The sequence below is a fragment of the Megalobrama amblycephala genome, linkage group LG2 (assembly GCF_018812025.1).
Source record: "Megalobrama amblycephala isolate DHTTF-2021 linkage group LG2, ASM1881202v1, whole genome shotgun sequence".
Taxonomy (NCBI): Eukaryota; Metazoa; Chordata; class Actinopteri; order Cypriniformes; family Xenocyprididae; genus Megalobrama; species Megalobrama amblycephala.
The window spans coordinates 60,228,271-60,253,553 of NC_063045.1; the positions used below are offsets into that span (position 1 = coordinate 60,228,271).

At 37.6% G+C, this 25,283-nt stretch overlaps 1 protein-coding gene across 3 annotated transcripts in view; it reads left to right on the top strand.

The window, feature by feature from the left end:
• Positions 1-25,283, top strand: part of ttc28 (tetratricopeptide repeat domain 28) — a 345,699-nt gene that overhangs the window by 242,467 nt on the left and 77,949 nt on the right. The window lies entirely within an intron of this gene.

The window sequence follows — 25,283 nt, forward strand, 5'->3', positions numbered from 1 at the left end:
CCCTGAGAACACACAACAAAGGGGGCGTGGCCATGTTGGGCTGCTTTAGAGAACAGGAAGAGTCGTTGTAGTAGAGTGTTGTTGACATGCCGTCATTTTACACTGGACTGCTTCACAAACGAGGGTCAATTCAACGATTAAAGATGAACATGACGGCACATGCTAGTGGATGAGTTGAATCAACTCCACAGCAACTACATCAATTTATCCACTAACCATTCAGAAACATCTTAAAAGTTCTTCCTGAGTCTCTCCATCAGTGTCGACTCCGGTTTGAACAATGTAAGGCTGAACACTTTCCTCATTTTGTCTGCGTGAGATTCTCCAGCTTTGTTGTTGTTGAGCTGTTAAAGCTCCGCCCTCTTCTGGAAAGGGGGCGGGGAGCAGCAGCTCATTTGCATTTAAAGGGACACACACAAAAACGGCGTGTTTTTGCTTACACCCAAACAGGGGCAAATTTGACAAGCTATAAGAAATGATCTGTGGGGGATTTTGAGCTGAAACTTCACAAACACATTCTGGAGACACCAGAGACATCTTGAAAAAGGGGCATTATGGGTCTCCTTTAACATAAGAGCAGCGCAGATACATGTCTGGCTCCCAGTCTCATCTGCTTCCACTTGTTTTTAGCTGTACAAAACATCTTGTTATGCTGCTTGATATTGCAAACTTGTATTTCTTACAATATTATTTTAATGTGCTGTGCAATTATAAACACACTGCACGTTGTTATTCTTCTAGTTATTTCCCTATAGTGGCTAATGAGTCGGAAGTCTCACACATTCACAGAAAACAGCTTACTTAAGTGTTAGAAAATAAAGTGGATACTGTTTACTAGGAGCTGCATGGATTTGTCAATTTTCCTATTTGCAAAAACCACTGAAGTTACACACTATATAGTGGCATATAGTGTCACTTACAAGGTAAACATTGACTAGTTGACGAGTCAGCTGCTTTTCTGGATGACTGTAAAACTAGTAAAAATTAGTAGTCATGCTTCCTCTACTGCATACCTCCTTCTAGTATTATGCTGGATTGTCACATGGCATCACAAATGCATTTTAATGCCATTTTTTTGAATTTTGAACCAAATTTAGTGAAAAAATATTTTGAGTTTGGTCAAATAATATGAAAGCGCACATTACATTGTGGGATCATATAAAGTTTGTGTACGTAATGCATACTGTAGTATGTTGTTTTAGTATTATTTATATACTGTTATAGAATTTATTCATATTTTGAATTAGCTTTAATTTATTTTTATTTCAGTTTTAGTATTTTTAGTATGAAAACTTTTATTTTAGTTAGTTGCTTAGTTTTTTAGCTTTTAAGTTCTCATCTAAATTTTATTTTATTTTATTTTATTTTATTTTATTTTATTTTATTTTATTTTATTTTATTTTATTTTATTTTATTTTATTTTATTTTATTTTATTTTATTTTATTATTTTATTTTTAATTTTTTTTTTTTTTTTTTTTCAATTGCCCAAAACAATTTTTAAAAGTTTTAGGTTTTACGAGCGATAACAACACTGGTATGTAATTCTGTTTATGGTAGTATGCCAGATCCCGTACGGCCAGGTGAACTGCAGCATCTCGTCTCCGTCTTGGTGTCTTCCGGCCACCCAAATTGCCGAAATGGGAGAAGAGAATACAATGGGAAATGGATTACTCCAGGGCTGACGTGTGTCTTTGAAATCAGACATCCGTACAAAGATGAGTAAACTGGATTAGACTCCCCCCAGTCCCGTCTCCGGTGCCGTTGGTGAACGGAGAAGTACCCTCGCCGCCCGGGCCTCTTTTGGGAAATCAAACACTTGTCAGCCCAGCTGGCTGCGGAGGCTGCGGTGTTGTCTTTCGTTCTCGCCGTCTCGTTTTCATCTGTTTACATGTGGGAATTGTGGGAGGCCCCACTCAGGCCGCCTTGCCAGGAGGAATTGCTTCGTGCAAAAAATTGTCAACAAGATTTTATGTTTTACGGCTGCCTGTCTGAGCACATTACTGAAGCCTGGCATCTGCTGTTCAATTCATTACACTCTGCTTAAGCAATTTGTTCCTCTCTGGCATTTTAAGGAAATGTGATTAGGTGTGTTTCCTCGGCCTGTTCGACTGAGGTTGAGCTGATATCACAGATTGGATATTGTTTTCTCAGGGCTTGTGGGTAAATGAGATGGATCTATAGATGAGGGATCACTGTATGTCATGCTACATACTATGCATACGACATAGTGTTTTTGAAAGACAGTTGTATGCATTATGTATACTGTGCACAGTATGTGACCTTTCTTCATATGAACTACTATGCAATATAGACTGTCATTCAAAAGTTCAGTAAGGTCAGTAAGAATTTAATAAAAGAAGTTAATACTTTTATTGAGCAAGGACACATTCAGTTGATCAAAAGTGACAATAAAGACATGTTACAAAAGATTTCTGTTTCAAATAAATGCTGTTCTCTATAACTTTCTATTCATCAAAGATTCTTGAAAACAATAGTATAACAGTTTATTCAAAAAAATGAAAAACACATTCACTGGGTTAAAACAACCCAATCGCTGGGTTAAAACAACCCATCCTCTGGGTTAAACAGCCCATTTGCTGGGACAAAATAACCTGCTCGCTAGATTGAAACAACACATCAACTGGGTTAAAACAGCCCATCCGCTGGGTTAAAACAGCCCATTCACTGGGTTAACACAGCCCATCTGCTGGGTTAAAACAACCCATTCGCTGGGTTAAAACAACACATCCACTGGGTTAAAACAACCCAATCGCTGGGTTAAAACAACACATCCACTGGGTTAAAACAACCCATTCGCTGGGTTAAAACAACCCAATCGCTGGGTTAAAACAACCCATCCTCTGGGTTAAACAGCCCATTTGCTGGGACAAAATAACCTGATCGCTGGATTGAAACAACACATCAACTGGGTTAAACAGCCCATCTGCTGGGTTAAAACAGCCCATTCACTGGGTTAAAACAACCTATTTGCTGGGTTAAACAGCCCATCTGCTGGGTTAAAACAACCCAATCGCTGGGTTAAAACAACACATCCTCTGGGTTAAAACAACCCAATCGCTGGGTTAAAACAACACATCCGCTGGGTTAAAACAACCCAATCGCTGGGTTAAAATAACACATCCGCTGGGTTAAAACAACCCAATCGCTGGGTTAAAACAACACATCCGCTGGGTTAAAACAACCCATTCGCTGGGTTAAAACAGCCCATTTGCTGGGTTAAAACAACACATCCGCTGGGTTAAAACAGCCTATCCGCTGGGTTAAAACAACCCAATCGCTGGGTTAAAACAACACATCCGCTGGGTTAAAACAACCCATTCGCTGGGTTAAAACAGCCCATTCGCTGGGTTAAAACAACACATCCACTGGGTTAAAACAACCCAATCGCTGGGTTAAAACAACACATCCACTGGGTTAAAACAACCCATTCGCTGGGTTAAAACAACCCAATCGCTGGGTTAAAACAACCCATCCTCTGGGTTAAACAGCCCATTTGCTGGGACAAAATAACCTGATCGCTGGATTGAAACAACACATCAACTGGGTTAAACAGCCCATCTGCTGGGTTAAAACAGCCCATTCACTGGGTTAAAACAACCTATTTGCTGGGTTAAACAGCCCATCTGCTGGGTTAAAACAACCCAATCGCTGGGTTAAAACAACACATCCTCTGGGTTAAAACAACCCAATCGCTGGGTTAAAACAACACATCCGCTGGGTTAAAACAACCCAATCGCTGGGTTAAAATAACACATCCGCTGGGTTAAAACAACCCAATCGCTGGGTTAAAACAACACATCCGCTGGGTTAAAACAACCCATTCGCTGGGTTAAAACAGCCCATTTGCTGGGTTAAAACAACACATCCGCTGGGTTAAAACAGCCTATCCGCTGGGTTAAAACAACCCAATCGCTGGGTTAAAACAACACATCCGCTGGGTTAAAACAGCCCATTCGCTGGGTTAAAACAATACATCTGCTAGGTTAAAACAACACATTCGCTGGGTTAAAACAGCCCATTTGCTGCTCCAGCTGACCAATCAGAGCAGTGTGCTTTTCAGAAGGAGGGGCTTCATAGAGACAGGAACTAAACAGAGCGTTACTGACAGACTGGGAAGAGAGGAGCTGCAACAATGGAGAATATGAGGAAAATAATGTGTTTTTTGAACATTCAAGCATGAAAACCTGTTCTAGTAAAGGCCAAAAATCAAGGACATAATACATCCCCTTAAAATGGTCCTTTTCTGTGTCCTTTTTACCTCAGGTTGGTGGTGAATTCATGTTTCATGTGCTCTGAAGCAACTCGAGGACACATTGTATAAACAAATCGCTGAGCTGGACGTCAGCCTTTAGAGGCGTTCAGGTGTGGCGACAGGCGGAATAAGCCCCATTCAGGTCTGAATAGCCCGTTTACCACAATCCCCACGGTCTTCTGAATGACCCATCGTCCTCAGAAGAGACTGCAATTATGATCTCAGAGGGGTTTCTGTTGTCTCGTTGATTGCTCAATGTCCCATTACCCTGTAAATATTTACGTGGGCAAGCTGACATTTTACCGCTGGGTCAAGACTTGCGCTGTGATTTGCGCTTGACAGCGATGCGGCTCTGGGGTGAAGCTTTTAGAGGGTTTTTATGTGTCTGTTTCCAATAATAGTGTTTTTGCCCAGCAGGTTGTTTTTTCTGTGCTGTCATGTTGCGACTTTCTCCGAGGGCATTGTGCACGATCATTGTCGAGTCATTCGACCTCTACATCAGGCCCTGAGTGTGTCTGACAACACCGCACCAAAGCAGCCTTGAAAACTTCCCTCGCTTTGATTCCCTTTTGCGCACTCAAAAACTACCCTTCTGGAAACAAAGGATTTGCATTCCACATTTATCACTGTCTTCATGACAAAGCAATGCAGCACCGCAGCCGAAAATATCAGAGCGGTGAGAAAAAACTCCTGTTGATTCACTCCCTTTTACGGAAAAATCAAATCAAACCCATCGATCTAATTACACACAGACTACGCATGCTGATGGTAATTGTGAAGTACAAATGCGTTTGAAAGGGCACAGATTCCCCAAAGGTACAGATCAGTGTTGAAATGGCTGAAAATGTCTTCAATCTATAACTTATGAGCGAGAAACTCACAAAAAGTGATTTTTATCTGGCTCCCAGCAGTGCACGAGAGGAAATGACCTGATTTAAAACCATTTTTAAAGAAATATCAAGTCAAAAGCCCTATATGTGTGTATTCATAGAAGCGTTTGGATGATTCAGTCAATAGTGAAACGTTCAGTCACTAAAAATGAATTATTTATGTTGTATAGAGTGCAGTTTTTTGTCTGATTTTCAAATAATTTGTTGCTTTTAATCAATGTTTGTAATGTTATGATTCACCTCGTACACTCCAATCAATGCTGGGTTAAAAAACAAACCAAGTTGGGTTGAAAATGGACCCATTGGGTTGTTTTAATCCAGCAGTTGGGTTAAATGTTTGCCCAACGTGCTGGGTAGTTTTATTTAACTCAACTATTGTTCAAAAATTACTATATGTCTGGCTTAAAATGAACCCAAAATAGGATGGGAAGTAAAAATCAGACATGTAATTACTAGAGGCAACAATAATAATCAAAAGGTGAACATTTATTATTAGCAATTTAATAAATGTTTGTTTAATTATTATTCATTAAACATATTAATAAATGTTGATTTTCAGCATATTTTGGGTTCATTTTAAGCAAACAATACTTTAATTTTTAAACAATAGTTGAGTTAAATGAAACTACCCAGCAGGTTGGGAAAACATTTAACCCTGGGTTAAAACAGCCCATTTGCTGGGTTAAACCAGCCCATCCGCTGGGTTAAAACAGCCCATTCGTTGGGTTAAAACACCCCATCCGCTGGGTTAAACCAGCCCATTCGCAGGGTTAAAACAGCCCTTCCACTGGGTTAAAACAGCCCATCCGCTGGGTTAAAACAGCCCATTCGCAGGGTTAAAACAGCCCTTCCGCTGGGTTAAAATAGCCCATCCGCTGGGTTAAAACAGTCCATTCGCTGGGTTAAAACAGCCCATCTGCTGGGTTAAAACAGTCCATTCGCTGGGCTAAAAGAGCCCATCCACTGGGTTAAAACAGCCCATCCGCTGGGTTAAAACAGCTCATTCACTGGGTTAAAAACCCCATCCTCTGGGTTAAAACAGCCCATTCGCTGGGTTAAAACAGCCCATCCACTGGGTTAAAAACCCCATCCTCTGGGTTAAAACAGCCCATCCGCTGGGTTAAAACAGACCATCCGCTGGGTTAAAAACCCCATCCTCTGGGTTAAAACAGCCCATTCGCTGGGTTAAAAACCCCATCCTCTGGGATAAAACAGCCCATTCGCTGGGTTAAAAACCCCATTCGCTGGGTTAAAACAGCCCATCCGCTGGATTAAAACAGCCCATCTGCTGGGTTAAAACAGCCCATCCGCTGGATCAATACAGCCCATTCACTGGGTTAAAAACCCCATCCTCTGGGTTAAAACAGCCCATTCACTGGGTTAAAACAGCCCATCCACTGAGTTAAAAACCCCATCCTCTGGGTTAAAACAGCCCATCCGCTGGGTTAAAACAGCCCATCCGCTGGGTTAAAAACCCCATCCTCTGGGTTAAAACAGCCCATTCGCTGGGTTAAAAACCCCATCCTCTGGGTTAAAACAGCCCATCCACTGAGTTAAAAACCCCATCCTCTGGGTTAAAACAGCCCATCCGCTGGGTTAAAACAGCCCATCCGCTGGGTTAAAAACCCCATCCTCTGGGTTAAAACAGCCCATTCGCTGGGTTAAAAACCCCATCCTCTGGGATAAAACAGCCCATTCGCTGGGTTAAAAACCCCATCCTCTGGGATAAAACAGCCCATTCGCTGGGTTAAAAACCCCATTCGCTGGGTTAAAACAGCCCATCCGCTGGATTAAAACAGCCCATCTGCTGGGTTAAAACAGCCCATTCGCTGGGTTAAAACAGCCCATCCACTGGGTTAAAAACCCCATCCTCTGGGTTAAAACAGCCCATTCACTGGGTTAAAAACCCCATCCTCTGGGATAAAACAGCCCATTCGCTGGGTTAAAAACCCCATTCGCTGGGTTAAAACAGCCCATCTGCTGGGTTAAAACAGCCCATTCGCTGGGTTAAAAACCCCATCCTCTGGGTTAAAACAGCCCATTCACTGGGTTAAAAACCCCATTCGCTGGGTTAAAACAGCCCATTCGCTCGGTTAAAAACCCCATCCTCTGGGTTAAAACAGCCCATTCACTGGGTTAAAAACCCCATCCTCTGGGATAAAACAGCCCATTCGCTGGGTTAAAAACCCCATTCGCTGGGTTAAAACAGCCCATCTGCTGGGTTAAAACAGCCCATTCGCTGGGTTAAAAACCCCATCCTCTGGGTTAAAACAGCCCATTCACTGGGTTAAAAACCCCATTCGCTGGGTTAAAACAGCCCATTCGCTCGGTTAAAAACCCCATCCTCTGGGTTAAAAACCCCATCCTCTAGGATAAAACAGCCCATTCGCTGGGTTAAAAACCCCATTCGCTGGGTTAAAACAGCCCATCTGCTGGATTAAAACAGCCCATTCGCTGGGTTAAAACAGCCCATCCGCTGGATTAAAACAGCCCATTCGCTGGGTTAAAAACCCCATCCTCTGGGTTAAAACAGTCCATTCGCTGGGTTAAAACAACCCAATTGCTGGTATTGTCCATTTTTAACCTAATTTGGGTTGTTTTAAACCCAGCAATTTTTAAAGTGTAGCTGGTTGGTTATAATAATGTTTTTTTTTAAATCCCTATGGGAAATGAATGGGAAAAATACTTCCAGAACTGAGACAGCTAAAAAAAGTTTGACGAGCAGTGTTGCACTGTATTTCTATGTGCACTGTACATTTAGGATTATTAGACTGTCAAATAGTTAGCTTGCATTTACATTTGGTCATGAGGAAAAATTAACAGTTAACAATGCTAAGCTTCCAGTGAAAGATAGAAGTGTAGCTTAGCAACATGCTAATGTCAAACTCTGTTTTATAACAGTTTGCGTGTGTATTTTTGTGAGTGTGTGTGTGTGTGTGTGTGTGGCTAACACATCATGTGCTGTACCTGGTGAGGGGTTAATGACTTGCTAATGAAACACATGGCTAGCAGCTAATTAGATGTGACCTGTTTTCCTGCAACTTTACCTCACGGTTGACAGCTCATATGCTAATGTGCTGATCTACCTGCCGTCTCTGTAAAGTCTTTTTTTTATCTTTTGCAGTGTTATTTATTATTTTAGCTATATATAGTTGGAAGTCACAACCTTTGATGTAGATGCAATATCCCTGTATTCTGAAGGTCTTGCTAATTTGGCTCTTAATATGGCTGTAGCTTGTTATACAAGATGCCAGAATTGTGATTCATTTCACACGCCTCAGCCTGACCTGACATCTCCTTTGATATCTTTACAAGCATTTTAATGATCTCTGGCTCTAGAGTATCTTCTGCGAGGAATTCTCTAAATAAACCAGATGGTTTGGCTATTAAAATGAGTGTTATTCTTTAAAATAAGTTTTATTCTCTTAGTTTGATAAAAGTTGTAATAAAGCATATGTCAAGTTGTCATCATATTTAACCTCAGAATATATATATATTATTTTTTATTTTTTTTATGTTTGTGAAGTTTCTTCTGCTCATCAAGGCTGCATTTATTTGATCAAAAAAACAGCAATATTGTGAAATATTATTACAATTTAAAATAATGGCTTTTTATTTTAATATATAGTAAAATATAATTTATTTCTGTGATCAAAGCTGAATTTTCAGCATCATTACTCCAGTCTTCAGTGTCACATGATCCTTCAGAAATCATTCTAATATGATGATTTATTATCAATGTTGAAAACAGTTGGGCTGCTTAATATTTTTTTCTATAACCTGTGATACTTTTTTTCAGGATTCTTTGATGAATAAAAAGTTAAAACGAACAGTATTTATTTAAAATAGAAATATGTTGTAACAATATACACTACCGTTCAAAAGTTTGGGGTCAGTAATTTTTTTTTTTTTTTTACTTTTTATTCATGAATCCTGAAAAAAGTATCACTGATTCCAAAAAAAAAAAAAAATTTAAACAGCACAACTGTTTTCAACATTGATAACTGAGTATCAAATCATCATATTAGAATGATTTCTGAAGGATCATGTGACACTGAAGACTGGAGTAATGATGCTGAAAATTCAGCTTTGTATCACAGAAATAAATTATATTTTAAAGTATATTAAAATAGAAGACCATTATTTTAAATTGTAAAAATATTTTACAATATTACTATTTTTTATGTATTTTTTATCAAATAAATGCAGCCTTGATGAGCATATAAGTGACTTCTTTCACAAAAAAATAAATAAATATATATATATATATATATATATATATATATATATATATATATATATATATATATATATATATATATATATATATATTAATAAAAAAGCTAATAAAAATATAATAAAATATAATAAAGAAGCTGAGACTGTGCATGACCATCAGTGTTCACAAACCTGCTGTTGTTTAAACCACTTTTTTTAAATTTCTTTGAAAAAAGTTTAACTCTGTTTGCATTTTCAGTTCAGCTGGCAGGCTGTTCCAAAGCAGTGTACCTTGAACTGAAAATGTGGATTGTGCAAATTTTGTTTTCCTTTTTAGTATTGTGCAATTTTGATTAGTTGCACCTCTTGTAGTGATCCCCTTACTACTCTGTTTTGATATTAATTGGCATATCATTTCTGGAGCAAGATTATGTACACATTTAAACACCATTTTAATAAGAGACAAATTTATACAATTTTCAAACTATATTTTTGTAAAATATTACAATGATGCCATCAATTTGGTTTCTTGTCCAAAATTTTTAGGGTTTGTTTATATAGAGATCTAACAGGTTTGATAATCAGTTGAGAAACCTGACTCCAGACAATCACACAATAAGATAAATGCGAGAAGACCATTGCATGCATGTATAATGTAACTGCTTTTAGAGATATATATGTGGTCTAATCATATAAAAACAATTCAGGTTTGTGAATTGAGAATCTGAAATAACACCTAAATATTTAAAATTGTTAACTACCTCTATTGCCTTTTGATTGATCTTAATTCTAAAATCTATTAATAATAATAATATAATTAATACGCAGAATAGAATATTGTAGAACACTCTATATATGCGGAATAGAATAAGATGTGTGTGTTTTGTATGCAGCAGCAGCAGGTTGGTTGTGGGAATCTGGTCGTCTGCAGTGGTGTAGTGCATTAGAGAACGAGCGGCTGACACAGCCCGCGGCGTTATACATGCTTATCGACCCGCTGTCAGGCCTGACTGAAGCCCGACTGTCACAGGAGCGCGCGTGATGGACAGACGAGCGTGAGAAACCCACCAGAGAAACCAGTGCACTCCAAACTCCAACTCAAAATGAAGACGTACTCAACAAAACCTGCCCCAGAGGTGTAAATTACACCGTAACGGGCCTTTTCACCATTCCTTTCACGTGTTAATCTTCCACAAGGTTCCTCGTTAATGCTGCAGCGTAATTAGCAGGCGTTTGGTTTGTTAACGTCAAGAATGCACGAGTGCTTTGAGGCAACGGCGTAACAAAGACGCTCCCTTTTGTTGACGCTTGAATCATCTAGTTGCTTTCGGGCGTCGGGTGGGCGAAGAGGCCTGTCGGAAATCTCACGGCGAGCCGAATGATTGGCAGTAGATTGCGGATGTTTTCCAGTGAGCGTTTTCCCTTGGGAAACGCACTCAGCATGGGAGAGAAATGACTAAAGAACATGCTAATAAAGCCGTTTAAATAATTCATCTCTTCATCTTAAACCTGCCGCCTCCAGGGCTGCGGGAAACGCTCATCAGCGCCTCTCATCTCCGCCGATTCTGGCTTTTCATTCTTTTTTATCCGTTATCGCATCCCTCTCTCCCTGTCACATTCCTCCTTCACCTTGGCTTTCTTGTTTGTCATCTCGTCGTATCCGTCTCTCTTTCTCTGCCCTGCGCTGATAGCGCTCGAGATGTTTTATTTACATCATTGTCAGGATGATTTCCTGGAGGTAAATTCAGATCTGAGAGTCGTGCTCCCTCGGGAGCGGCAGTGGAGTCGAGCGCATTCGCGAGCGACGTCAGCGACCGTATGATTTGACTGCATCATTTGTGCGTTATCGCTCCGTTTCTGGCGCTCGCTCACGGCATGACAACATCCATTTCTGTTGAAGTGTCTAAAACACCTCTTGCGATCCCGGCGTTAGCTGCTTTATGCATTATAAGAAAACACAATGTCCTTATTACAGTATAAGGTGATTTTGCTCCAGACCATCGGGTCTCATCTGATCTGTAATATATAGTGGTTGCTGGGGAGTTCTGGCTGGTTGCTAGGTGGTTGGTTACTTGTCCACCCTCTCCATCATATTTTAGTCCAGATATGGTTTGGGCCTTCATTAGCTATGTTTCCATTCAAGCTGCAAATTTAATTTTATTTATACGTATTATATTTTTCATTCATATTAATATATAATAAATATAAAATCACATATTATTATTATTATATTATTTTTATTATTTATATTTATTATATTTGTCATATTTATAGAGTAAAAATAATAATTAAAATAATAAAAAAACGTATTTTATATATAATAAAGTAATTGCAATTATATATTTAAATATGCAGTATTATATTTATTTGAAATTATTACAATTTTATTGAAATATATTTTTATAAATAGTTTATATATAATATTATAAAAATGTGTAATATAATAATAATAATAACTTTTTTAGATGTATGTTTTATTTAATATAAATAATTTAAATATGCAGTATTATATTTATCTATTTACATTTATTAACATTTTATTTATTTATATTTATGTATGTGCTAAAATATTTTTTTTGTTTTAATATTTATGTAATATAATAATACTAATAACATTTTTATATTTATTATGTTTTATTCATAATAATGATATAAATAATAAATAATTTTAAATATGCAGTATTATATTTATCTATTTACATTTATTATGATTAATTTATATATATTTTATATTTCTCTGTGCGCTAGAATATCAATGTATACATTTTTAATATTTATGTAATATAATAATAATCATAATAACATTTTTATATTTATTATGTTTTATTTATAAATAATAATATAAATAATAAGTAATTAAATATTTATATTTATATTTATTTATTTACATTTATTACAAATAATTTATATTTATTTTTTGGCTATTTTTCCATCCAAGTTGCGAATTGAATTGTATTTATGTAATTTTTTTATATTTATAAAATATCAATAATTATAATAATAATAATAAAACATAATTTATTTTATTTTTGTTACATTTTTTTATTTAATAATAATAATATGAATTATTTATTTAAATATCCATTATTTATGATTTTTTATCTATTTATATTTATTTTATATTTAAATATGCTAAAATCTGTTTTAATGTGCATTTTGTAATTAATGTTATTCACACCTTTTTATGTTGCAGTTTATATAATATCTCAAAATTCACATAAAAATATGAGGATGGAAACTTTGGGATTATTTTTTCACCTGTATCCGATCTCTTAGTAAAGTAACTGCACTCTCTCCTCAACAGCACATGACCAGAGGAATCACTCATGTCAGTTGTGGTTAGTTAATAATAGTAGTAGTGCTGCATTAACAAACATGCGAGTCATGATGATGTCCGCACGCTCGCGTCTTCATAAACGATCGTTTAGAGCGGATCTTTGTTGTTCTGCGGTGAGGAAAAGCTCTGCTCCTCTCTTTGATCCGTGTCTGTCTCTCACACGCTGCTTATTAATGAGCTCATCTCTCCTCTTCCCAAAAGATGCTCTTTGTGTAGCTTTCCCTGTATGGATTACGCTTGGAGATGTTCTATTGATCCGGCTAAAGTCTATATTGAACCGACTCTAATTTGGAGCTTGTGGAAAAGCTTTCTCCGGCCCAAACGGTTAATAATTCCCCATAATATGATGAATAGTCGTGTGATTAATTAATTTGGTGAAGTGAGTCATTAATTAGACACCCCTCGGATGGGAAGCGTGCTGGTTTGTCCAGTCATTCCTCTTGGTTTTGTGTCTTCATTTGCGGGTTAATGTGGACATTCTTCCTCCGCATGTCTCCGTCTTCCTCGTGCGATGGATTTCCCCAGACACTCCTGATAGGCTCCCGATCAATAGCATTAACCTCCGAATTAATCATCCAGCCAATGAGAGCAGTCCAATTATTGGAAGCGGCTGGTGTCATAAATGAATACACATGCTTGAGTGTTTTGTCAGAGCAGTGGACTAGAGGATGAGCTTCAGCACATTGAGCTGTTCATGTTCAAATCTATCATTACTGTGGCATTTTCATTTATGCCAGTCATTAACATATACTGTGTGTTTACATGCTACTTCTGGGTACTGCAGATAAAACATGGTGTTGTCATGTTATATGTGTTATATGACAAACATAGAATATGCATGCGTGTCTGTGTGTGTGTGACTGTGCGTGTGTATGCATGCATGCATATGTGTGTGCGTGCATCTGTGTGTGTGTGCACGTGTTTGTGTCTGCATGTGTGTGTGTGCGTGCGTATGTAAGTTGTGTTTCCATGTGTGTATGTATGTGTGTGCGTGCACCTATGTGTCCGTATGTGCGTGCGTGTGTGTGTATGTATCTGTGTGTGTGTGTGTCTGTGTGTGCGTGTTTGTGTGTGTCTGTGTGTGTGCATGTTTGTCTGTGCGTGTGTGTGTGTGTGTGCGTGCATGTGTGTGTGTGCATGCTTGTGTATGCGTGTTGCTCTGTGTGTGTGTATGTGTGCGTGTTTGTGTGTGCGTGTGCATTCTTGTGTGTGTGTGTGTGTGTGTGTGTATGTGCATGTGTGTGTGCATTTGTGTATGCCTGTGTGTGCGTGCGCCTGTTTGTCTATATGTGCATGTGTGTGTCTCTATCTGTATGTGTGTGTGTGGTTGTGTGCGTGCATGTGTGTGTGTGTGTGTGCATCATTGTGTGTGCGTGCATGCTTTTGTATTTGTGTTTCTCTGTGTGTGTGTGTGTGTGTGTGTTTGTGTGTGCTTTTGCGTGCGTGTGCATGCTTGTGTATGCGTGTTTCTGTGTGTGTGTGTATGTGCAAGTGTGTGTGTGCGTTTGTGTGTGTGTGTGTGCATTTGTGTGTGTGTGTGTGTGTGTGTGTGTGTGTGTGTGTGTATGTATGTGCGTTTGTATATGCGTATGTTTCTGTGTGTGTGCTTATGTGTGAGCATGTGTGTGCCTGTGTGTATCTGTGCTCTGTGTGTGCATATGTGTGTGTAATTGTGTGTCCGTGTGTGTGTGCGTCTATGTGTGTGTGTGCGTCTATGTGTATGTGCGTGTTTCTGTGTATGTATGTGCATGTGTTTGTGAGTGCATGTGTGTGTGTCTGTGCGTGTGTGAGTGTGTGCGCGTTTTTGTGACACATCAGGACACAAATGTGTATAATGACATGGGTATGACAGGTATTACAAGAAGAGGGTGACTATGAGGACATTACTCCATGTCCCCACTTTTCAAAAGGCTTATAAATCACACAGAATGAGTTTTTTGAGAAAGTAAAAGTGTGCACAGTTTCCTGTGATGGGTAGGTTTAGGTGTAGGGGTAGTGTAGGGGGAGAGAAAATACAGTTTGTACAGTATAAAAACCATTACGCCTATGGAATGTCCCCACAATTCACAAAAACAAACGTGTGTGTGTGTGTGTGTGTGTGTATTCTGTGTATGTGCATGTGTTTCTGTGTGTGTGTGTAACATATTGATGATGATTCATGCTCTCCCAAGAAAAACACACAGGCTGCCAGTGTGTTGTGGATAGCAGCGCTGCACCGGGGAGCGAGTGTATTTATTCAACAATCCTGTTGACCAGAGGAGCACGTCCGTGTGTGTGTTTGTGAATGAGAGTGGAGAGAAAAAAAACTGAGGAGAAGGTCCAGCTGTAAAAACCCACAGGAAACAGAGATGAGTCAAGTCTAGATGAAAGAGACGAGAAACAATGAGTCATTTTTCTGAAATCTCACATTTGGAGTTGTTCGTCTTAAGGGGCCGTATGAAGACAATGAATCTCATTCACTGACAGGCGTGTGATTCTGTGTGCAGAAAAGGTTCTCACGATTTTTGTCAGATTCAATTTGCTCTCGTTCATGTTAATATAATACAATTTTAGAATGATCATTTTTGTCGTTCTGCAAGGAACTTGTTATTTAATAAAGAATCAGAATGTTTTCAGTCAACATCTAGAGCATGTTTTAGTCCAGATTAATACATTTAAATACTGTTCAGAAAAAGAAAGTAGCACAGCCTGCTTTGTTTACATGGGGTAACCGCTGCATTTCTGCTGTTTTTATTCTAAAAATCTAAATAATTCGTAATAAGGAATTATTCATGATAGCATGTTCATTATCACAATATATTGTATTACTGTATATCTGCACGTCCAATATCACATTATATGGAGACACTGCTGCACAAACGACAGCCACACTATTTCTCACGGACACTCGACTTGAACTCATCAGCTCAGAGATGGGCTGCTGAGCATCGATTTCTTCCATGTCGCCTCTTCTTGTGAAGATCTCTAAAGTGTGAGTGTGTTTAAAGCACCTCAGAGGACAGTTGTTTTGTTTTGTTTTGTTTTGTTGTTTTTTTTCCTCAGAGGACAGTTTTACTGCTCAGAGGTTGCACATTCAGAGCTCGGCTGACTGTAGTGCAGTTTAGTATCAGAAGTTTCTCTTAAACTACCTTTGGATGAAGTAAAATACACACAAACGGGTCAGCAGTTGACGTACAGTAAGAGTGCAGAGCTATCAAATTAGCAAGTCAGATCATTTGATGTTTATTTAATGAGAAAAGTTTGAGTTCATATTGAGATCATTGATCGCAGACAAATTCCTGGCAAATCTGACCACAATTTGAGACATTATTGAGAAGCTCCAGAAGAAAAATATTTCTGCTAACTAGTCTTTTAAGCAGCATTCTCCATTGCTCTCCACTCATTCTCACTCAAGTACATTTTTAAAGCATGTGCGAGACAGTCAAACACGTCCGTCTAGTGCGTGTTTACATTGAAAAACAATGGAAAGTCACGTTGCATGATTTATATTATCTTATCCTCTTATATTTTGTGCCTGAAAGGGAAACTCGTACAAATGCATATGCAATAATTTCCTAAACTGTGCCTTTTCATATCTAACTTTTCACTGCGTGTCTTTAGTATATCCTGACAGCTGTTAGTAAATCTGTCCCTTAATATCTCAAATACATTTGTGATTTCGTTTGTGACTTTTCCAAGTGCACTTGTCATTTGTTTTTGGATTTTTCCACTCTTACACTCTAAAAAAACGATGTTCTTCCTTAATATTTTTGTCTTGTTTTTCCAGTACAAATATATAAACATTCTTAAATCAAGATACATTTACTTGAGAAGCAAAATGACAAAAAGGATATCGAGTCTTGCTTTCTGATAAATGTATCACAAGAAAAAAATTAACTTAATTTGAAAGAAAAACAAGATTATTTGCAAATATTTGTTCTTGTTTTAAGCAAAAGCTCATTTAATTTGTTTTTGGGTTTTTTTTCCAGAAAACAAGACTTAAAGGGATAGTTCACCCAAAAAAGAAAATTATGATTTACTCGCCTTCAAGTCATCCTAGGTGTATATGACTATCTTCTTTCAGACGAACACAATTGGAGATATATTTAACCCTTGTGCGGTCTTCGGGGTCTTTTTGACCCGCAAATGATGTTGGTCAAATAAAAAAAAAATGTTCTCTTTGTCCAAATGGCATGAGACTTTGTAAGGATGGTTAACACTTTTAAGATCTACAAGTAAAAATAAAATTGAAGTGATATCATGTTTTAATGTTAGTGTAAAAAAAAACGTTACGTTAGTGGTCTTCAACAAAATGTAATTTTGTAACAATATAATATATTTTTAAAAAACCAATGTAATTTTATTCTGTTTATTAATGTTTTTTCTCAACAGTTGTGCAGTTTTTGGAGGATTCGTGATATCTTTTAAATTTATATAAATAAATTAAAAAAATATTTTTTGAAATAGATTTTTATGCATGAACAGCTTTTTATGTAAAATTCACTTTATAAAAGGCCCAGATTTCTAACTTTCATTCATGTGGATAACATGGATAATTTGAATCCAACTGAAAAAAACTTGTGAAAAGACATCTTTCAGTCATTCAAACAGCACATAGCAAATAGTGGAGCTCTGCAGCCATCTACTGGTAAAAGTGATAGTTTTTTTACTTTTAAAACTGCATTTTTCAAAAGATGGGCAAAAATCTTACACTAAACCATGTTAAATTATCCATGTTATCCACATGAATGAAAGTTAGAAATCTGGGCCTTTTATAAAGTGAATTTTACATAAAAAGCTGCTTTTGCATAAAAACCTATTTAAAATAATATTTTTTATTTTATTTATATAAATTTAAAAGATATCACGAATCCTTCAAAAACTGCACAAATGTTGAGTAAAAACATTAATAAACAGAATAAAATTACATTGGTTTTTAAAAAATATATTATATTGTTACAAAATTGCATTTTGTTGCCGGGGTCCAAACCACGAGTGTAGTCCCTTAAACGAAGACCGCACAAGGGTTAAAAATATTCTGGCTCTTCCAAGCTTTATAATGGTATTGAATGGGGGGCGAGATATTGAAGTCCCCAAAAAAGTGCATCCATCCATCATAAAAGTAATCCACAAAAGTAACCGGCTTCAAGGGGTTAATAAAGGCCTTCTGAAGTGAAGCGATGGGTTTTTGTAAGAAAAATATCCATATTTAAAACTTTATAAACTGAAACACCTAGCTTCCGGCAGATGACCGTACGCAAGTCGACTTGGGTCAAAAAGTTACTCTTTTGGCATAAGTCGACTTGCATAGGCCGTCTGCCAGAAGCCAGTTATTCACTACCATTCACTGGGGAAACATGGGATATTTTATTTTTTTTATTTTTGGGTGAACTATCACTTTAATATCTTAAGTAATTTGGCTTCTCAAGTAAATGTGTCTTGATTTTAGAATGTTTAGATATTTGTACTGGAAAACAAGTCAAAGAAAGTCATCTTTTTTTGCAGTGTACCTTTGTTTTATTATGTCTGAATGTGGTTATTTTTGATGATAAAGTGCTGCCGGTTCATTAAACTCTCACTCTGTAGTTTTGAGGTCATTGTCTGTAGCGTCAGTTCAAAGACATCCCCGCAGACGGCTTTTATTGAAGTTAAGATGTCCACGACTTTCTCATGACCTCACTTCTGGACCCTTTCTGAACAAAGAACAAAGGTTTACGTCAACTTGTCCACCTTTGAGAGCATCGTGGCAGGAGCTGGAGAGAGAGAGAGTAGGTTAAAGAATTAAAGCGAGAGCGGTTCTCTCCTGTCATTCTCTCTGTCGAGATGCGAATCCGTGCTGCGCCAGCACACACACACGCACAAGCAAGCCGCTGACTTGGGAAAATCAGCGAGAGGAGGGTGCAAAATCCCTCTTTATCGAAAATTGGCTCTCCCAGTGAACAGCCCTCTAACAGAAATCCAGTGGGGTTTCCAAGGAAACCGTTCCACGGATCTGAAACTGTGAGCAAAGCCGGAGATGAATAGCTGATTTGTAGGACACACAACAATAGCGGTGCAAGGCATAATTGTACGATAATGAACACAAATCAGGGAGAAAAGAAACAAGTAAGTGGTCAGGTGATTAATGTCCAGTGAGGCGTGAACATCAGGTGTGTGATGCTATGTTGTTGTTCTAGTCCACTGAAGCCATCACTGATTCACAATATACAGTAGAGGCCAAAAGTGATGTCCGGAGGGGATTTTTGTTTTTAATGACACTAAGTTTGATTAAACCATTCAACCATCCATTCAGAAACGTCCAGTTTCAATCTCCATCAGTGTCGACTCCGGTTTGAACAATGTAAGGCTGAACACCGTTACTGACAATCCTCATTTTGGCTGCGTGAGATTCTCCAGCTTTGTTGTTGTTGAGTTGTTAAAGCTCCGCCCTCTTCTGGAAAGGGGGCGGGAGCAGCAGCTCATTTGCATTTAAAGGGACACACACAAAAACGGCGTGTTTTTGCTCACACCCAAATAGGGGCAAATTTGACAAGCTATAATAAATGATCTGTGGGGGATTTTGAGCTGAAACTTCACACACACATTCTGGGATACAGAATGACACAAAGAGTGATTGATTAAATGTGTGTGAATTACCTGAATCTGTGCGTCTCTCAACAGTGTTCGGCAGTCTTTGCTTCTTTAAGTAATTGTGACTTTTTATCTCACAATTCTGACTTTTTTCTCGCAATTCTGACTTCTTTTTTGCTCAGATTTGTGAGATATAAACTCGCAATTGCATGTTATAAAGTCAGAATTGCGAGATATAAACTTGCAATTCTGAGAAAAAAGTCAGAATAGCAAGAAAAAAAGTCAGAATTGCAAGTTTATATGCTTCAATTGTCAGTTTATAACTCACAATTCTGACTTATTTCTCGCAATTCTGATTTTTCTCTCGCAATTCTGACTTATTTCTCGCAATTCTGATTTTTCTCTCACAATTCTGACTTTTTTCTTGCAATTCTGACATTATAACTCACAATTCTGACTTTGTTCTTGCAATTCTGACTTTATAACTCACAATTCTGACTTTATTTCTTGCAATTCTGATTTTTCTCTCACAATTCTGACTTTTTTCTTGAAATTCTGACTTTATAACTCACAATTCTGACTTTATTTCTTGCAATTCTGATTTTTCTCTCGCAATTCTGACTTTTTTCTTGCAATTCTGACTTTATAACTCACAATTCTGACTTTATTTCTTGCAATTCTGATTTTTCTCTCGCAATTCTGACTTTTTTCTTGCAATTCTGACATTATAACTCACAATTCTGACTTTTTTCTTGCAATTCTGACTTTATAACTCACAATTCTGACTTTATTTCTTGCAATTCAGATTTTTCTCTCACAATTCTGACTTTTTTCTTGCAATTCTGACTTTATAACTCACAATTCTGACTTTATTTCTTGCAATTCTGACTTTATTTCTTGCAATTCTGATTTTTCTCTCGCAATTCGGACTTTTTTCTTGCAATTCTGACATTATAACTCACAATTCTGACTTTATTTCTTGCAATTGTGAGTTTACAGGCTGTAAGGACCTTTGAAATCAATTGGCGAAGTGATACATAACTGTAATCTGGTCAAAACCTGCTTTGAACTGCTTTAGCTGTGCGTTTACTGGAAAATAATGGCACAATGTTCATCAACCAATCAAAATCAAGCATTCAACAGCCCCATAGTATGGTACAAACATAAATTTCAGTCTCATTCATTATAAACAACATTTATTATAAACAGAAAGCCTAAACCTAGAGCTTAAAAGAGTGTATTGATTTCACTATGTTTAACAGATTCCTGAAAAAGGAGTTTCCTCCACAATTCGTCATCTTTAAAACCAGAACTGACCCGAAATGAAGCTCCGCAGCTTCAAACAGGGCACACGCCGGGTCTGATAGCATATCTCTGAACATAAGAAGCCCTCTCTCCTGATGGAGGGTAATTGCCTTACTGTGTAACATGTCCCGGAGCCTTTAAACTCAGGCAAACTGCTGGAAGTTTTTATGGCTGGAGGTAATTGGTTCCAGGCGGCGCTGGGAAACCGAGAGTTGAAGGCCTTTGGGCTGGACGAGCCCCTGCAGGTTCGTCTTTTGTCTGCGTGCCCCGAAATCAAGCGTTTTACCTTCTGTTCTATCAGGGCATCCGTCCCAGCACCTCATCGAGAAACAACCATCCCCGTTACTCCCTAAATAGAGCAGATATCTGCGCCGAACATGTGGTTGTGTTTTAATCATTGTTTATAGTTTGATTGATGTAGCGTCAAGGCCAAAGTTGGACCTGCTGTCTTTTGTTGTTTGTCAAGTTGTTGTGTAATCTAAGTTCAGTTCCAGAATCTAGTGAGCTGCCTTGCTGTCTGCTGTCTACATAGGCTGCATCCTGACTGAAATGGACAGAGTTTGTAGTTATTATGTTGCTCGGCTAATGGCACAATAATCTAATTATCTTGAAACTGTACAGAACATGCAAATGTTGGCTAGAATAGTCCATTCTCGGTTAGAGTGAATTGTTTTATGTATACTTTCTGATATATATTTTCAATATTGATAATAATCAAAATAAATGTTTATTGAGCAGCAAATAAGCATATTAGAATGATTTCTGAAGGATCATGTGACACTGAAGACTGGAGTAATGATGCTGAAAATTCAGCTTTAATCACAGAAATAAATTACATTTTACAATCTATTCACATAGAATATAGTTATTTTAAATTGTAATAATATTTCATAATTTTTTACTGTTTTTACTGTATTTTATAAATAAATGCAGCCTTGCTGAGCAGAAGAGACTTCTTTCAAAAACATAAAAAATCTTTTGAACAGTAGTTTACTTCCGCTTCTGGTACAGTCAAGTGCATTGCACTGTTTGATAAAGCATTGCACGCTGTATTCTGTGTTTGTATATTGCAGGTCATCCTGTCAGTCCATGCATACAGAAATTGTGCATACTATGCACCGTTTACATATTATATGCTGTTAAAATAGTAATAGTTGCATGTTAGGATGCTACTCTAAACATAGACACTTTTGTTGCAATACATATTTGAACAGCGACTGTTGTAAAGTGGTTTTTTCTAGGTGAGCAGCTCACTATGGTTTTGAAAGAGAGCAAGTGTCTGGAAGTGTCAGATTGAGAAAGGATGTTTGTGTGTGTGTGTGTATGTGTAAGAGAGAGAGAAAGATTCTGACTTAGTCTCAGCAGGTTAAAGCGTTCCGCAAAGCTTCCCTCACTGACATACACCAGGTGTGACAGATAAGCACTCCCTCTCATCCCTGTAGTTTCAACAAGGTTAGTTTAAAATTCCTGATCTTACTTTGATCGGTTCGGCATTGCACACTAATCTAAAGCAGAAAAAGTGTGTTACTTTGTAATCTTTCATCAGAATGTAATTCATAAAACAGAAAGAAACAAAGGCTACGTTCACACTGTCAGTTTTGGGACTGACAAATACAAAGTTCTGTCATGAAACTCTAGATGGCGCAGGCTAATAGGCCCTTAACTCAACCTGCTTGCAAGGGCTTTTGCACCCCTAAATTTCCACCCAGCCCCCCTAAAAATTTGTGATTAACTTCATAATATGTACACTAATTTGTGATTACCTTAGACCCATTTAAACTCATAAGAAACCGTCTTTCTTCAGTCGGTAGCAGCTCAGTGTCAGAATCAGAGGACGATGTGTGTGCATTTATTGATAGATTGTTATGATATCTGCATCTGTGTAGTTCTTTGTCATAAATGCAGTTTACATAATATGATGCGGGAGCAATTTAAGACGGTTTCTCAGCCACGGTAAAAGCTGGGTTTATTTATTTATTATTAATTTACTTTCAATTAACTGATATGAGACTTTGTGGCGTCATACTTCAGTGCCATAAATTGGCTAAAATTTGTTATAATATTCCTTTTGTATTAAAGGTGCCATCAAACGTTTTTTCACAAGATGTAATATAAGTCTAAGGTGTCCCCTGAATGTGTCTGTGAAGTTTCTTTTTTTTACAAGAAAATTTTTTTTAATTTAATTTTTTTTTAATTAATTTTTTTAACTGCCTATTTTGGGGCATAATTAGAAATGCGCTGATTCAGGTTGCGGTCCCTTTAAATGCTCATGCTCCCCTCCCCCGGAGCTCGCGCTTGCCTTAAACAGCATAAACAAAGTTTACACAGCTAATATAACCCTCAAAATGGATCTTTACAAAGTGTTCGTCATGCATACTGCATGCATGCGTCGGATTATGTGAGTATTGTATACTGTTATATTGTTTACATTTGATTCTGAATGAGTTTGAGGCTGTGCTCCGTGGCTAACGGCTAATGCTACACTGTTAGAGAGATTTATAAAGAATGAAGATGTGTTTATGCATTATACAGACTGCAAGTGTTTAATAATGAAAATAGCGACGGCTCTTGTCTCCATGAATACAGTAAGAAACGATGGTAACTTTAACCACATTTAACAGTACATTAGCAACATGCTAACGAAACATTTAGAAAGACAATTTACAAATATCACTAAAAATATCATGTAATCATGGATCATGTCAGTTATTATCGCTCCATCTGCCATTTGTCGCTATTGTTCTTGCTTGCTTACCTAGTCTGATGATTCAACTGTGCACAAATCCAGACGTTAATACTGGCTGCCCTTGTGTAATGCCTTGAACATGGGCTGGCATATGCAAATATTGGGGGCGTACATATTAATGATCCCGACTGTTACGTAACAGTCAGTGTTATGTTGAGATTCGCCTGTTCTTCGGAGGTCTTTTAAACAAATGAGATTTACATAAGAAGGAGGAAACAATGGTGTTTGAGACTCACTGTATGTCATTTCCATGTACTGAACTCTTGTTATTCAACTATGCCAAGGTAAATTCAATTTTTAATTCGAGGGCACCTTTAAATCCAAAAGGAAAGAATGAGCTAATAAGTGGTCCTCTGCAGCCATCTAATGGTTATAGTGGTAATTTCATGTCATTTTCATGTTAAAAGTGTTTGTTTTCCACCAAAATATTTTTAAAATATTTTACCCACATATTGCCAATCTAGACAAAATAAAGTTTGTCTATATTTTTAATGAATATTAATGAATATTAGCTGAAATTGAAGGGTTAGTTCACCCAAAAATGAAAATTCTGTCATTTATTACTCTCCGTCATGTCATTCCACACCCGTAAGACCTTCATTTATCTTCAGAACACAAATTAAGATATTTTTATTAAAATCCGATGGCTCAGTGAGGCCTCGATTAACAGCAAGATAATTAACATATCAGATGCCCAGAAAGCTACTAAAGACATATTTAAATCAGTTCATGTGACTACAGTGGTTCATCCTTAATGTTATGAAGTGACGTAAATACTTTTTGATAATAAATAACAACTTTATTCAACAATATCTAGTGATGGGCGATTTCAAAACAATGCTTCATGAAGCTTTGAAGCTTTACAAATCTTTTGTTTCGAATCAGTGGTTCGGAGCGTGAATCAAACTGCCAAAGTCACATGACTTCAGTAAATGAGGCTTCATTAAGTCATAAGTGTTTCGAAATTTCAGTGTTTCACCACTGGGGGGCATGACTCTGTAGTCCACTCTAGTCACATGAACAGTTTTAAATACGTCTTTAGTAGCTTTCTGGGCATCTGAAAGTGTTAATTATCTTGCTGTTAATTGAGGCCTCACTGAGCCATCGGATTTCATCAAAAATATCTTAATTTGTGGATGAAGGATGAAAGAAGGTCAACATGAAGGTGAGTAATTAATGATAGAATTTTCATTTTTGGGTGAACTAACCCTTCAATATTCAGGGACTGACTAGATAGGTGATGTAGAACGTACTGCATTGTTCATGCCTACCCTAGCATACAAACAATGTATTATTAATACAACCCTAACCCTAACCAAATTTTGAAATCCTAGAATCGCCCCTGTGTACAGGAGAGCAAATGAACCCAGAATATAAATGCAACGTGCAGTTTCTCAAAAGCGTTTTTTCACAGAAAACCATTATAAAGAAAACGCTTAACCATTTACCACGTAGCGCTCATATTCTGGGCTCATCTGCTCGCCCGTGCTCGCTCATCAATAAGTCGTATACTGAGTTTGATCTTAATATCACTGTTTTAGTACATTAAAGCACTTTAAGTGTTTTTCACGTTAAGCGTTTTAGAATGCCCTGCTGTTTTTAGTGATTGAAATACCGCAGCAGGTGCTGGATATGGATCACAAGTGCCATATTTTTCACATATTTTTGTTTTTCTTCTTTTGAGAGGTGATCTAAATATTCGTGGCTTGAAACATCCTTTGCCGGAGGTCTATGGATGTTTTGCCCTCCAGGTCTCCACGCCAGTCATGTGACTGAAAACTATGAATTGATGGTTTGAAAGGTTTGGAATGCAGCTTTGAAAGTTTGCTTTTCCCCCATTCAGTAGATTGAGCTGTATTTGCGTGATCTTGTCACCAAGATGACCGTCGAGAGGATTGTGTTGCTTTTAGGCGACTTTGATTCTGCTGAAGAAAGTTGTTTGTGGCTAATGGGCTTCCCATTGA